Genomic DNA, 16,425 nt, shown 5'->3' with positions numbered 1-16,425 from the left:
ACAAGGCTGGAATGGGCTACAAAACCATCAGTAAGACGCTGGGCGAGAAGGAGACAACTGTTGGTGCCATAGTAAGAAAATGGAAGAAGTACAAAATGACTGTCAATCGACAAAGATCTGGGGCTCCACGCAAAATCTCACCTCGTGGGGTATCCTTGATCATGAGGAAGGTTAGAAATCAGCCTACAACTACAAGGGGGGAACTTGTCAATGATCTCAAGGCAGCTGGGACCACTGTCATCACGAAAACCATTGGTAACACATTACGACATAACGGATTGCAATCCTGCAGTGCCCGCAAGGTCCCCCTGCTCCGGAAGGCACATGTGACGGCCCGTCTGAAGTTTGCCAGTGAACACCTGGATGATGCCGAGAGTGATTGGGAGAAGGTGCTGTGGTCAGATGAGACAAAAATTGAGCTCTTTGGCATGAACTCAACTCGCCGTGTTTGGAGGAAGAGAAATGCTGCCTATGACCCAAAGAACACCGTCCCCACTGTCAAGCATGGAGGTGGAAATGTTATGTTTTGGGGGTGTTTCTCTGCTAAGGGCACAGGACTACTTCACCGCATCAATGGGAGAATGGATGGGGCCATGTACCGTACAATTCTGAGTGACAACCTCCTTCCCTCCGCCAGGGCCTTAAAAATGGGTCGTGGCTGGGTCTTCCAGCACGACAATGACCCAAAACATACAGCCAAGGCAACAAAGGAGTGGCTCAGGAAGAAGCACATTAGGGTCATGGAGTGGCCTAGCCAGTCACCAGACCTTAATCCCATTGAAAACTTATGGAGGGAGCTGAAGCTGCGAGTTGCCAAGCGACAGCCCAGAACTCTTAATGATTTAGAGATGATCTGCAAAGAGGAGTGGACCAAAATTCCTCCTGACATGTGTGCAAACCTCATCATCAACTACAGAAGACGTCTGACCGCTGTGCTTGCCAACAAGGGTTTTGCCACCAAGTATTAGGTCTTGTTTGCCAGAGGGATTAAATACTTATTTCCCTCTGCAGAATGCAAATAAATTCATATACTTTCCACAATGTGATTTTCCGGATTTAATTTGTGATGTGCTATCTCTCACTGTTACCAATAACCTACCCTTCAATTATGGGCTGCTCATGTCTTTGTCAGTGGGCAAACTTACAAAATCAGCAAGGGATCAAATACTTATTTCCACCACTGTATAAGCCGCATTGAGCTTGCCACGAGTGGGAAAGCGCGGGGTACAAATGTAACAAAAATAAAATAAAATTCAGCAGACTGCTAAAACCTGTCGTTTCTTTCTCTATCATCAGCAAAATTTGCCCTTTCCTTTCTGAGCACACTACCAGAACCCTCATCCACACTCTTATCACCTCTCGCTTAGACTATTGCAACTTGCTTCTCAAAGGTCTCCCACAGCCATCTCTCTCTTCTTCAATCTGTTCAAAATTCTGCTGCACAACTAATATTCTGCCAGTGTCGTTATGCTCATATGAGCCCTCTCCTCGTCACTTCACTGGCTTCCTATCCGCTTCCGCATACAGTTCAAACTTCTGTTATTGACCTATAAGTGCATTCACTCTGCAGCTCCTCAGTATCTCTTCACTCTCATCTCTCCCTACATTCCTCCCCGAGAACTCCGTTCACTGGGTAAATCTCTCTTACCTGCACCCTTCTCCTCCACTGCTAACTCCAGACTCCGTTCCTTTTATCTTGCTGCACCATTTGCCTGGAATAGACTTCCTGAGCCAGTACGTCAAGCTTCATCTCTGGCCATCTTCAAATCTAAGCTAAAAGCCCACCTTTTTGATGCTGCTTTTAACTCCTAACCCTTATTCACTTGTTCAGAACCCTTATTTTATCATCCTCACTTTAATATTCCCTTATCTCTTATTTGTCCTGTTTGTCTGTACTAATTAGATTGTAAGCTCTGTCAAGCAGGGACTGTCTCTTCATGTTCAAGTGTACAGCGCTGCGTACGTCTAGTAGCGCTTTAGAAATAAGTGGTAGTAGTAGTAGTCTTCCCCTGATGGTACAGGTTTGACTGCTCAGGCCTTTAGAAGGGCAGAGATTTCCTCTACAAGTACCTGCTGATGAAAAACACTCTTGGTGGGCAATTTGGAGGTCTCTGATGACAACACAGTGCGCACCCATGACAGTATTTGAAAAACCCACTGGTCAGAGGTTACAAAAGGCCATCTGTGTTGGTAAAAAGTGAGCCTCCCTCCGACCAGTAGGCCATCTGGCTATGCTCTGCTGAAGTCAGTCAAAAGCCCGTACCCTGTTTTAACTGGGGAGCTGGCTGGGACTTCTGAGGATGGGGCTGGCAAGGCCAGGGATGCTGGGACTGAGTCACCTGAATGTAGCAAGAGGGAGGCAAGAACCTACACCTTTTGAGAGTAGTATGAACGCCACCTAGACCCAGTAGAAAATCTTGTTGAAAACGATGCAGATGGAGGATGCTGAGAGAAGCATGTGAATAGATTTGTATGCTTCTTAGGCGGTCAGGGACCTCTTTCATTTTCTCCCCAAACAAATGGTCCCCTCGGCACGGCTGGCAATCTGTTGAACTACTGGTTCCAGGTGAGAGACACGCAGCCAAGGGAGTCTGCGCATCCCCACACCCATGTCAGAGAGTCTGGATGCAACATCAAAAGTATCATAGGCGCCCCTGGCCACGTAATGCCTACACTCCACCTGCTTGTTGGCCAACTGGCAAAGCTCTGGGCCTGCTCCAAAGGGGGAGTCTCCACAGTGTACTGTTCACCAAAGACTCCAAGAAAAAGCTCATGTAGAGATGGTAGGACTGGATGTGGGCAAAGAGCATCGAGGCCTGAAAAAAAGTCTCTCTCCCAAACGAATCCAAAGTCCTGGCCTCTCATCCCAGGGGCACCAAGACGTGACACAGAGAACTCTTGGCCCATTTGAGAGCGGATTCGACCACCATGGAGTTGTGCAGCAATCGTGCCTTCTCGAATCTGGGTATACACTTTCTTGGGTTGTGACATGCACTGTGAAGGGAGATTCCCAGTTAACAGTGCTTCCTTAAGGATAGGGTGCAATGGTACAGTGACCCCTTCTTTAGGAGGAGACTTATAGCCCAGAACAGACAACATCTCTGCTCTGGGCTCCTCCTCCCGTCTCCAACTTAAATGGGACAACCACAACCATCTTTCTTCTTTCCATTTTCAGAACAGCCATTCTATCATTTTTAGTTAAATTTTTACTTATCACAGGTCTATAGAATTCTGTGCCTGTCTGGTTCCAACATTAGGTAATGTTGCAGCCTGCTAGGGGTAGTACTGACACTCATGTAGCCCTGTGTGAAAAGGCTGTCCACCCCTGAACTAGGAGGTCATACAGTTCAAATGGAAGAGGTTTGCCATCTGGTGTGAGTTCAAGGCCCTAGATCCCTTTTCCGGCCCTATACCTACCAGTATTGTTTGAAGTACCAGGTCAAAGTACTTAAGCAAAAGTAAAAATATATGTATATTTAATTCTTAAATACAGTAAAAAAAACAAAAATTAAATATTAGGCAATGTTTTTAATGACTGATCAACATCTTTATGAACCACAAGTATCCAAATTAGTGTGTAATGTATTCAAATCATTATGGAAATTTAAAAGATTAAGACATACTTTCCAAACACAATTTTTAGATCCCTATCCCAAACCTTGGTACTGTCAAAATTTTGATTACTGCAATGCTGTCTATGCAGGACTTATGATCTCAATCAGAAAATTACAAACTACCCAGAACATGGCAGCTTGCCTTGTATTTATAGCTTCCTGATACTACTACTACTACTACTCCAAAACGACTCTGCTTAAACTACACTGATCCCTAGAAATTCACGCATTACATTCAAACTATGTATATTCGACCACCAAATAATTTATGGCTCATCTTCATCCTATATGCAGAACCTTATACAGCTATCAACATGCAATACTAAAAAATTCTCTCGAGACTTTCTTATACTGCATTTTCCTCAATGCAATAAAATCAAATATAAAACTACTCACACTGCTGGATTTTCATACCAATGTACTACCAGATGGCATTCATTGCCCAAGCAACTACATCAAATTGAAGTCTATTACACATTTTGAAAATTATTGAAGATGTATACCTGATAAGATTGATCACTGACAGCAACGCTCAATCCTCTAATTAGTGACGATAATCATGACTATTCATATCACCTCGAGTTATCACAAATATGTTATATCTCTCAACATTGACTTCATATGTTGCTATCTGAATCTGCTCTTATTTTGTTCTATGTTACCAGAACAGACTGTCAGTTCTACATTTGTACAATGCGAGCCTCAATGAACTTGAATTTGTTTGAAATAATGTGGGATATAAATTCCTCAAATAAATCTCACATGTGGGAATCCCTAGCTCACCGAGAACAACCTGAGCATAAAAGGAGCTCACAAACAGCCAGGCCCAAAAGGTCAATTAACCTGAAACTATTTACATATTGGTTGTGAGGATGCAGCCAGGAACAGAATAAAATGGGCCTAGGAGGATGGAGTTGGATTCTAGACCCCAGACAATTCTGCAGGACTGTCTGACCAAACTGGCTGCTGTGCTGGGTATCCAGTTCAAGGGCAGTAGTGGGATATGAATATGTGGATTGAAGACCACGTTGCAACCTTGCAAATCTCTTCAATGGAGGCTGATCTCAACTGAGCTACCAACGCAACCATAGCTATTATCAGAATTGAGATGGTCCTCCAGAGTCAGCCCAGCCTGGGCATAAGTGAAGGAGTTGCAGTCTGCGAGCAAATTTTAAAGTGAGTTTACCAATGGCTACCCCCTCTATAGGGCCTAGCCCACTCCAGGTAAAAGGCCAAAACTTGCTTGCAGTCCAAGGTGTGCAGTGAACTTTTGCCAGGATGAGCATGCGGTTTTTGGAAGAAGGTTGGCAGACTGATTCAGATGGAACTCAGACACTACTTTAGGAAGGAGCTTAGGGTGGGTGTGGAGAATTACTCTGTTGTGATGAAATTTTGAGTAAGATGGGTCCTCTACTAAGGCCTGAAGCTCAGTGACCCAGCAAGCTGAAGTAACTGCCACCAAAAACAAGACCTTCAAGTACTTCACAGGACAGGAATCTAGTGGCTCAAAAGGAGCTTTCGTCAGCTGGGTAAGGACAACATTGAGGTCCCACGACACAGGAGGAGGTTTGATTGGGGGCTTTGTCAAAAGTAAACCTCTCATGAATCAAACAACTAGAGGCTGTACAGAGTTGGGCTTACTCTCTACATGATGATGACAAGCATTAATTGCACTGAGGTGAACCCTTACACAGTTGTCTTGAGTCCAGACTGAGAGGTGTAGAAGGTATTCAAGCAGGTTCTGTGTAGGGCAAGAAAGATCTATGGCCTTGCTCTCACACCAGACAGCAAACTTCCTCTATTTGAAAGAATAACACTTCTTTGTAGAACCTTTCCTAGAAGTCAGAAAAACTTTGGAGACACCCTCCTGGAGATACAAGAAAACAAATTCTACACTCAACATCCAATCCGTGAAAGCCAGAGACTGGAAGGCTGGGATGTAAAAGAGATCCCTCGTTCTGCGTTATGAGTCTTGAAAAACAGTCCATCTCCATGGTTCTTCAGAGAATAATTCCAGAAGCAGGAGGAAACAGGTCTGGGTCAATATGGGGTGATTAGGATCATGGTTCCCTCATCTTGCTCGAGTTAGAGGGATGGGAGCATATGCGTACAGAAGTCCTGTCCTCCCATGAAGGAGAAAGGCATCCAATGTTAGTCTGTCCTGCGAACTGAGCCTGGTCTGAGGGACTCTGATTTTAATGAGTGGCAAAGAGATCCATTGAGGGAGTGCCCCATTCTTGGAAAATCTCATGGGCAACGCCCATGCTGCGAGACCAATCCTGAGGTTGCACTACCCTGCTGAGGGTGGCGAGAAGGAATGTGCCTATGCATCAGAACAGTAGGGACCTCACTTCAACTTGCCAGAAAAAACTCCTAGAGGAGGGCACAGAAGGTGTCTGCCGGGAGAGGGTGTCGATATATGTTTTTTTGATCAGGTCAGCAAACATTTCCACCTTTTCCTCAAAAAGATTATCTCCAAGGCAAGTAGCATCCGCTGAACCGCCGGGACCAAGTCAGACATGTCACCATGAGAGTCTGAATCACTATACTCTGAGCAGAGATCCTGGACTCTGTGTCAAAGGTGTCAAAAGCACCCTTGGCCAGAAATTTTTGATGAACCTTCTGCTCCTTGGCCAACTGGTGAAGTAACTTAGCCTGCTCTGGTGGGAGAGTTTCCACCAAGTCCAAACATACTACGCAGCAAGGACTACAAGTAAAGACTCATGTAGAGCTGGAATGACTGAATATGTATGAGAGATGAGCAACAAGGCCTGATACATGTTACGTCCAAATGAACTGAGTGTCTGTGTTTCTCTGCCTGGGGGATCAGAGGCAAAGTGCCTGGTGTTTCAGGCTCGCTTGAGCTCAGATTCAACCACCAATGAAGACAACTGTAAACTATCAAATTCAGATGCATTTTGAATCCGATACATTGTGTCAATTTTTTGGGGCACAACCGGGACAGAGGGGACTCCCAATTCGTCACCTGAATGTCTCAGAGGATCCTGTGAAGAGGGACAGTTACAGCCTCCCTAGAAGGTGAATCGTAGACCAGAACCGTGAGTATCTCAGCCCTGGGCTCGTCCTCCATCTCTAACTTAATAGGGAGGGAAGCTGACACCTCTTTTATATTTCAACATTTTTTATTGATGACAACTCCAAGAATACAAATCCACCTTAACATAGCAGTCTCAAAACAGTTATAAAGAGCTCAGTGGAACAACATTTCAAACATGCAACTTTACGTACAGCCATCAAATTTTGTAATATAACACTTATCCCTCCCTCCCCCCAAACCCTCTTCTGTATTTAACATTTATGTATTATCTATTGTTATGGATGAATACTCATTACTAGCAATCCTTTATTAAACAATAAACGTCTGATAACAGCTAGTTCTATCTTAACCCATAAACTTCCATATTAAACTCCAAACATTGTGTCTCGTGTTTTGCTCTGTGTATTATTACCTCGTTTAAGACCCAACCAGGTTAGAGGTCACATGGTGCTATGCAGGAGGGAAGTCGCGCTTGAACTGAGCTCCTGCGTTTTCCCCTCATTTATGTTATTTATCTGACCTCCCCGGGATCCTAAAACACACGGGTGTAACTGGATTGGAGTGCTGGTCGGTGCGAGGAGGGCTGTGCAGTGGTACCGAACGGGAATCGAGAGATGGCGGCAAAAATCCAGAAGGACAAAAGCAAGGTAGCGGAGCCCAAGATGGCGCCCGCTCCGCAGTCGCCAAGCTCGAACGTCTGCTCAGTGTGGACAGCGGAGTTAACAGCGGAAGTAACGGCGGCGGTAGAGGCGGCCTTGGATAAAAAATTACAAGCGATTTTTGATCGGGCAGATTCGGTCCATGAACGCCTGGATGGATTTCATTTGGACCTAGATCACATCCAGCAAAGGGTCAGCGACATCGAGGACCGTTTGGTGACTACTGCCCAACCTACTGAGGCCTTACAGAAAAAGATAATAGACCTGGAAAACAAGATTGACGATCTGGAGAACCGGTCTAGACGCAACAATCTGCGCTTGATCAGTCTCTCAGAACAGGTCAAAGAATCGGAGCTGGGCAGCTTTCTTGAATCCTGGATCCCAACCGTGCTGAGACTGAATAACCAGCCAGGTCCCTTGCGAATTGAACGCGCACACCGACTGGGGCCGAAGAGTTATGGCCAGAATCGACCAAGGGCGGTGATTATGAAGCTTCTTAACTATGGGCACAAGCAAGCTATTCTACAAGCCCTGCGCACTGGAGGCGAACTTAAACATGATGGCCAGCGAGTTCTCTGCTTCCAAGATTACTCCGCGCGGGTGGCAGCGGCAAGGAAAGAATTTGCACCGGTGTGTGCGGCACTCCATGAAAAAAAGATTAGATTCGCTCTGATCTATCCGGCGAAACTAAGAGTGCAGCATGGAGGTACTGAGAAGTTCTTTGCAGATGTGCCAACAGCCAAAGATTTTATCCGAAGCCTAGCACCGGAGACAGCAGATTGAAGGTTATTAAGTGGACAGAGTATAAGTCAGTGATGTTTGATGTACTATATTTGTGTAAGTGCCTGTAACAGATGTGTTAGATAATAGGCCACTTACATCTGGGGCTAAGGATTAGAGTCGTTAACTTTTAGGAATTGTTCTTTTCAATTGGTTCAGACAGAATGTTGCTTTTAAATTGTACTAATATGGAGGGTGGGTGGTCCGTTGGTTTTGATCCTGATGTGTGGGTTCCCGAAAGGGGGTTAAAGGATCATCCAAGGGGGTTTTGAGCACCTTTACGTGACGAGTTCTTGGGGGAACTCTGGGGTGAGGGATTGGATTTGGTTGTGGGAAGGGAGGGGAGGGGGGCTGGGCTGTGGAGAGGGGGGATGGTCTACTGGAGTGTACTAGATTTAGAAATGAGAAGCTGGAACGGGAGTATATGGGATGAGGAGGAGAAAGGAGGGGGGAGGTGGAGGCTGGGACACCTTTCCCCTGATATCATCGGTATCTGCTTTATTGGAATACTGTTAACAGACCATGGTTAAAGTGGTTTCTTGGAACATTGGGGGTGTGACATCTCCGGTAAAGCGCAGTAAGATTTTACAGACCTTAAATAGGCAAAAAGCCCACATAGCCATGCTGCAAGAAACACACTTGTCGGCCCAGGAACATAAAAAGCTATGTAGGTGGTGGGTGGGGGACTATGTGGATAGCCCCTCCCCTAATAGGAAGGCGGGAGTAATTATTTTGTTCCGTAAAGGGCTTCCATTAGTTAAGAAAAAGGTGGTTGTGGACCCGAGGGGTAGATTTGTTATGGTAGAAGTTCAGGTGCACAATCAGACTGTATTATTGGTAAATGTATATGCACCGAATCAATACGATAAGCGGTTTTACCAAGATATAGTGAGGCGGGTGCACTCCTTTGACCAAATGCCCATTATTATGTGTGGCGATTTTAATTCAGTGGTGGACCCTTTGGTTGACAGTACAGGTACCTCTAGGGTGGGGCCAGTAGACTTGTCGAAGGGGATCCCGCGGCTTTGCTCTTTGTTGGACTTGGTGGATGCATGGCGTTTGTTCCACCCGGGAGAGAGGGATTACACTCACCTTTCAAGGGCGCATGGCACACTATCGCGTATTGACTACATTTTGGTTTCCGCCAGTAAAGTCAATTCACTACTCCAGGCGGAAATAGGATCGACTCAGGTGTCGGATCATGCTTTGGTGTGGGTGTCCCTGTCCTCTGGGGGGGATGGCGGTCGGAGACCCAGATGGCGCTTCCCCAGGGAGCTTTACTATGACAGGCAATTTGCTCCCTATATACAGGCCCAATGGAAGGAATATACAGAATTTAATGAAGCCACTTACCAGTGTGACCTGGTACTATTCTGGGAGGCAGCTAAAGCTGTGATGAGAGGCGCCATTATATCATATCACGCGCATAAGAAAAGGTCCAGAGAGGCAGAGATTCTCCGATTGGAGAGAACAGTAAGACAGGCTAGACAGCGGTTTGGGTCTATGCCTTCCAGCTCACACAAAGCTCAACTGCTGGAAGCTCAATCCTCCCTGAATCAATTAATACATGCCAAGGTAAAAAAATCGAATCAATACTTTCGTTTCCAATTATATAAATATGCTAATAAACAGGGGAAGATGTTAGGCCGTTTAGTGAAACAGGTGGGGGGCTCACGTTTTGTAGCTCAAATACGTGATGCAGGGGGAGGGCTTCACCATACTTCAGAGGGGGTGAATGAAGTTTTTAGGCATTTCTACGAAAAACTGTACTCGGCCCCCAGAGGCCCAGGGTCTGCAGGCGGAATGGTATTTGGATGGCCAGCAGCTCCCCAAAATTACAGCCCAACAGCAAAAAAGTCTTAATGCGGACATTTCAGAGGATGAGGTGAGCTGGGGTATACGAGAAAGCCCATTGCATAAAACACCGGGAGGGGATGGACTCTCCGCTGAATTTTACAAACTTCTTAATCAGTATATAGTGCCTTGTTTAACGGTGGTGTTTAATCGATACGTACAGACAGGAATTTTGCCCGAGACCTTGCGGAAGGCACAAATAGTGGTGCTGTTAAAAGCAGGTCGAGATCCCCTGCATGCTGGATCATACAGACCTATTTCCCTTTTGCCGTTTGAGACCAAATTATTTGCCAAAATCCTAGCAAATAGACTGGCAAGAGTTCTCCCAAGTATAGTGGAAGAATCGCAGGTGGTATTTGTTTGGGGTAGAACAGTGGCACGAAACATGAGACAAATCTTGGGGGCCTTGGAGACTCTACATCGACACTCTACCCCAGCCTTAATAAGCTTTGATGCCGAAAAGGCCTTTGACCATATCAACTGGGATTTTATGTTCGCCATCTTGAGGGTATATGGGGTGGTGGGGTTTTTTCACGCAGCGATAAAAGCCCTATATCAAGGAGTTACGGCTAAAGTATTGGTTAATGGCCAGGCGTCAGAGCCATTTGGGATAGCCCGGGGAACTAGACAAGGCTGCCCTCTCTCGCCCCTCCTTTTTGTAATGGTGTTAGACCCCCTGATTAGGGATATTAAGGGGATGGAGGAGGTGAGAGGAGTGCAGATAGGGGAAGAATCCTTTAAGATCTCTGCTTTTGCAGACGACTTATTAGTTGTGATAGAAAACCCACTGGTGTCCTTACCAGCTCTGATGGACCTTTTTGCTGAGTTTGGAGATTTCTCTGGTTTTTGTCTTAATCTAGACAAATCAGAGGTAATGTCTCTATATGTGAGTGAACACCAGTGGGAGAGATTACTCTGCCCCTTTAGAAGAGCAGACTTGGCGTTTAAATATCTGGGTATCTCACTTACTAAGGATCCTAGGCAACTTGGAGAGACCAACATAGCGCAATTGCTGGCAGGCACAAGGGAGACACTGGGGAGATGGGACGGACTGCCGCTGTCTTTGATGGGACGGATTGCTCTGTTTAACATGGTGCTGTTCCCCAGATGGCTCTATTGTATGCAGACGATTCCGCTATACCTTAAACAACGGGACTTAAGAGCGTTTCAAAGCATGCTTTCTAAACTCTTCTGGGCTAGAAAGAGACCTCAGATTAAGTTTGAATTCCTCAAGGGGAAAAGTGGGGAGGGGGGTTTTGGAGTTCCGGATATTAAATTTTATAACATGGCTTGCTTATTACGACATCTGGGGGACTGGTATCAGCAGACAGAGACGTACTCTCCCTTAGCTATGGAACAAGAGCTGTGTAGTCCCCTACATGTCTTTTACATACTGCACGCAGTGCGGAAGGAGCTGCCCATACACATACGGCTTAATGTCGTGATAGAGCCTTTAAGGACGTTGTAGAAAGATTTGGCAAAGCTCTGGTCCTTCGACTGCAGGTGTAGTAGTTTACTCCCTCTGCAAGGAAATGAGGCATTTCGTCCGGGTACGGATAATTCAGTGCTGAGGGCATGGGGGGATATGGGGATATTGTTTCTGCACCATTTGTTGGGGCCTGATGGCGTGGTCAGGTCCATGGAAGACCTTGGATTAAATTCATTAGATTGGGGTACTTGTTTTGCGTATGAACAGGTGCGACACTATGTGGCATCTCTTCCTTGTAGTGTGCTGGGTGTTGATCTGACCGCCAAATTGAATGCCCTTTTGGAGGTGCCGTCGGGCGACCCTATTTCCATATCCCTGTTATATAAGAGATTGATAATGGCACGATCGCAGAGAGACTTGGGCCGGGTGGCAACCAGATAGGGCAGGGGACATGCAGGCGCCGGTTTCTTCTCAGGAGCTACTGCAAGGGCTGAGAGGAGTTTTGAAATGGACACGAAGTGTAGAGCTTCGGGAGTGTCAAGCCAGAGTGATCTACCGAGCCTACACCTCGCAATCGCGATTGTGTCAAATGGGATATTTAGAGTCGGCTGTTTGTAAGCGGTGTGGAGCGTCTCAAAATGATTTTTTCCATGCCTTGTGGAAATGTGCGGCTATCAAAGTGTTCTGGGTCAGGATAACTAGGTTTGTAGGTAGTCTCAGGGGGCAGCGGGTTTGACTGTCACCAAAATGTATTTTACTGGGTTGTCTCTCTCCGATAGAGGGGGGCACGGCTCATCAGAGTGCACTCGCCCATAAAGCCTACTTGGTGGGTATGAAATGTATCTTGGTGAACTGGACCTTGGAACAAGGTCCCTCTTATTGGCAATGGCGTAACCGTTTCCATGCTTTACTCTTAATGGAACTCCAGGATTCTTTGCTTAACTTCAAAACACAAAACAATTTTTACTTAACCTGGAAGGAATATCTTAAGGTGGTGTCTCCTAAAGCCAGAAGTTATATTCTTAACAAACTTACTGCTCTGTCTGGGTCTCCTCCAACGGCTCTCACCAATTAGATGAACTTGCTGCTCCCTGTCATAAAGGATAGGTGGTCACTCGGGTAGACGGGTATGGGAGGGTAGCTGTTTAGCAGGCTCACTTTTCTTGATTTATTTGGGGGGGGGGGGGAGGGGGGGTTGAAGGGGTTTTGGTTGGTATTAAACCCTATAATAAGATGTTTTATTTAATGGTACTGTTCGTAAATTGTCAATAAATTGTCAATTTTCAAAATCGAGAGAATATTAAGGTACCAGTTCATGCTAAGCCATTATTGGCGTGGGGGTTTCCCCAAGTAGAGAGGGTGGGAGGGAGGGGGGTAGCTTGGGGTTTAAAGAAGGAAAAGGAATTGTTTGATGATTGTCTGATAATGGTCTGTTGTATTTGAATTGTTCTTTGCTGCGCCTTGTTGAATATATATCCAATGTTCGGATACTGTAAACAGATTTAAACAGAAATATGCATAGCTGCAAAGTGCAAGGGGGGAGAGCTATAAGAAAACAGGGTCTCTCTCCTTTCTTTGAATGTTGAGGACTACAGGAATGGATTGAAATGTGGAGATTACTTGTTCAAACAGGCCCAGAACTAGTTATCAGATTGCAATAACCTTTGAAGGGGTAAAGGGGGTAGTGGGGGAGGGGAAGGAATGTTACAAAAATATTTGATGATAACACACTAACCAGTATTCAATTTGTCTTGTTTCATATGTTTATATGGCGATTGTTGATTGTTAATTCTGTCGTATCATCAATAAAAATTGTTGAAAGTTAAGACCCAACCAGGTTTACAGACGAGACTACAGAATATTTTCTTCAATAAACAAACTTCTCCAAGCTATTATTGTATGTAACTCTTCAATTTACATAGAATCTTACTTTTTCCAAAACTATATCCCCTTCCTCCCTCCCCCACATCCTCTTAAACCAGCTTTTAACTTCGGCGTCCCTCTACCTCTCCCCTCAGTATAATACTCAGAGTGTAGGTTAACGAGTCTGAATTTCCCTTCTGACACCTCTTTTATAAAAGTAGGGAAGGAGATACTCAGGTGGAGACTTGCGCTTTTCCTCCAGAATTCCATAGGACTCCTTGACCATGTATTATCTTCAGAATCCCATTAAAGGCCTGAACTGGAGGCAGCAAAATACTCCACATGGGAAGGCTAAAGTCCACGCCTGCCTCGGAGAAGAGGAACTACGTCCATGTCTGGAATAGCACCAAAATGCAGGTTAGCCAGAACAGCCCAGCTTACCGATCGACTGTTCTACGTGTACTCTGGCGCTCTCCCTACCGAGTTGTATGGTAAAAGTCCGTGCAGCCATTTGATTTGACCATCGCTATTTCGGTAATTATTACCAAGATGGAAATAGCACGCGGATGTTATCGGGGGACATTTGTGCATTGGCCCCTTGGTCCTGTTACATCTGGAGTACTTTTTTTTTTTTTAAACCACAGAGTTTTCTGGGATATGTCAGGTAAAATAGTTGAAGTGAAATTAAACGGCTTGATGGTGGAAAAAAGGTCCCTGAGTGGTGTCCAAGGCCTAAGGGACTTGATCAGTCTTGGAAATTAAAAAACAAAACAAAAAACTTAAAATGTGCCAAAAACCCTAAAGAAATGAAAAGGAAGTCAGAGGGATACTGGCCTTGAGAGCCACTTACACGAGTGCAAACAGCTACCGCAAACTGTGATGATGCAAGCTGTGAGGAACAAACCAAAAAGCATGTCCACTCTGCTTTGCAAAAAAAATCTAGACTAAGCTGGCCCTGTGTGACAACAGCGGATGGGAAGATGAGTGCATGCGTGGTAGGCTGCTTCCAAAAGCTTCTAAGAGAGTGCTGGGGAATGCTTGCTGTGCTAAGCTCTGTTGAATGACATCACCCATCAGTGATTAATACTACATCCTGCTTGTCTTCAGAGAAACATACTACAGTTTGAAAAAGCAAAAGCTTTCATACCTATGTTAGGTTTCTCCTAGGAATCACATTAAAATATTGAAAAGGACTAGAGTTAATGGAGAACCCTGTGACACTCCACATTTGACAACTCTCCAGCTGTCTTAACTCTATGTTCTTCCCATCAGAAAACCTTTGAACTAACCGAGAACCCCACCTGTTATTCCTATATCATTTTAATATCAACAATATGTTATGATCTACTAGATCAAATACAGATAAATCATGCAGTCTGATAAGAGCTTCTGTTACTTAATCATCTACCGTATTTTTCGGACTATAAGACGCACTTTTTTCCCCCAAAATTTGGGAGGAAAATGGGGGGTGCGTCTTATAGTCCGAAGGTAGATTTGGCTGGCCGCCCGCCCTCCGAGTTCGGGATCGCCCTCCCCCCGGCCCTGTCACCACTTCTCCCTACTCACGTCACGCGATCTTCCCTGGTGGTCTAGTGACATCGGGGCAGGAAAGAGCCCCCTCTTTCCTGCCCAGCTCACTGCTCTCCATCCTCCTGTATGCAGCCTGACGGTCTCGGCGAGATTCAAAATGGCCACCGAGAATGGAAGTCTCGGCGGCCATTTTGAATCTCGCCGAGACCGTCAGGCTGCATACAGGAGGATGGAGAGCAGTGCGCTGGGCAGGAAAGAGGGGGCTCTTTCCTGCCCCGACGTCACTAGACCACCAGGGAAGATCGCGTGACGTGAGTAGGGAGAAGTGGTGACAGGGCGATCCCGAACAAGACGCACCGGAGCACCTAGGTTTTAGAGGAGGGAAAAGGAAAATTTTTTTTTTCCTATTTCCCTCCTCTAAAACCTAGGTGCGTCTTATGGTCCGGTGCGTCTTATAGTCTGAAAAATACGGTAATTTCTGATGTTACTGCCCAAGTAGGGTTTCTGTACTGAAACCACTGTGAAACCCTTATAGGGAGTTGTGAAGAATATCATGCAGCTCCAAGTAATCGGACAAATGTTTGGCAACCCAGTCTTCTATCATCTTCACAAAAAAATGGTATGGATGTGATTGGTCTGAGGGAAACTGTCACTATCAGCAAGAAAATGAAGATACATAACTGTAACAGGTATTTTCCAAGGACAGCAGGCTCCATATTCTTATGTGTGGGTCGTCGTCCGCGACGGCCCAGGAGACTGGAACTTTTCTTTAGAAAAAAAACAGAAGTTTTGAGAGACTCGTCCTCGTGAGCCCAAGCGCACCACGCATGCGCGAGCGTGACTGAAATATAGAAAGCAAACAATTCCAACGGGGAGGAGGGAGGGCTGTAAGCAGGGGTGTGCTGGTAAATTGTTAACAGGGGGCTCTCTCTCGCCAGCAAAGTAAAAGAGAATTCAGGAGGGGCCCAAGCCCACATTTTGGGATCCATTTGTTAAAGTAGCCATGGAGAACCGGCTCCCAAAATTCTTAAAAACTTAAACGGCTCTCGAGAGCCTGTGAGAGCCTGCTCCAGCACACCACTGGCTGTAAGAATATGGAGCCTGCTGTCCTCGGAGAATACCTGCTACAGGTATGTATCTTCATTTTCTCCGAGGACAAGCAGGCTCCATATTCTTACATGTGGGGTATCCCTAGCACCCAGGCTCACTCAAAACAATGAACACTGGTCAATTGGGCCTTGCAACGGCGAGGACATAACTGAGATTGACCTGAAAACAAACACAAGTGAGAGTGCAGCCTGGAACAGAACAGAAATGGGCCTAGGAGGGTGGAGTTGGATTCTAAACCCCAAACAGATTCTGTAACACCGACTGCCCAAACCGACTATCGTGTCGGGTATCCTGCTGCAAGCAGTAGTGAGATGTGAATGTGTGGACTGATGACTAAGTTGCAGCCTTGCAAATTTCTTCAATGGAGGCTGACTTTAAGTGAGCCACTGACACAGCCATGGCCCAAACATTGTGAGCCGTGACTTGGCCCTCCAAAGTCAGCCCAGTTTGGGCATAAGTGAAGGAAATGCAATCTGCCAGTCAACTGGAGATGGTGCGTTTTCCGATGGCAACTCCCATCCTGTTGGG

At 45.8% G+C, this 16,425-nt stretch overlaps 1 protein-coding gene across 1 annotated transcript in view; it reads right to left on the bottom strand.

The window, feature by feature from the left end:
* The window catches only part of ABCD1 (ATP binding cassette subfamily D member 1), a 103,541-nt gene that overhangs the window by 52,585 nt on the left and 34,531 nt on the right, over window positions 1-16,425 (bottom strand). The window lies entirely within an intron of this gene.

This window comes from Microcaecilia unicolor, chromosome 2, assembly GCF_901765095.1.
Source record: "Microcaecilia unicolor chromosome 2, aMicUni1.1, whole genome shotgun sequence".
Taxonomy (NCBI): Eukaryota; Metazoa; Chordata; class Amphibia; order Gymnophiona; family Siphonopidae; genus Microcaecilia; species Microcaecilia unicolor.
This window is presented reverse-complemented; position numbering and strand designations above follow the sequence as displayed.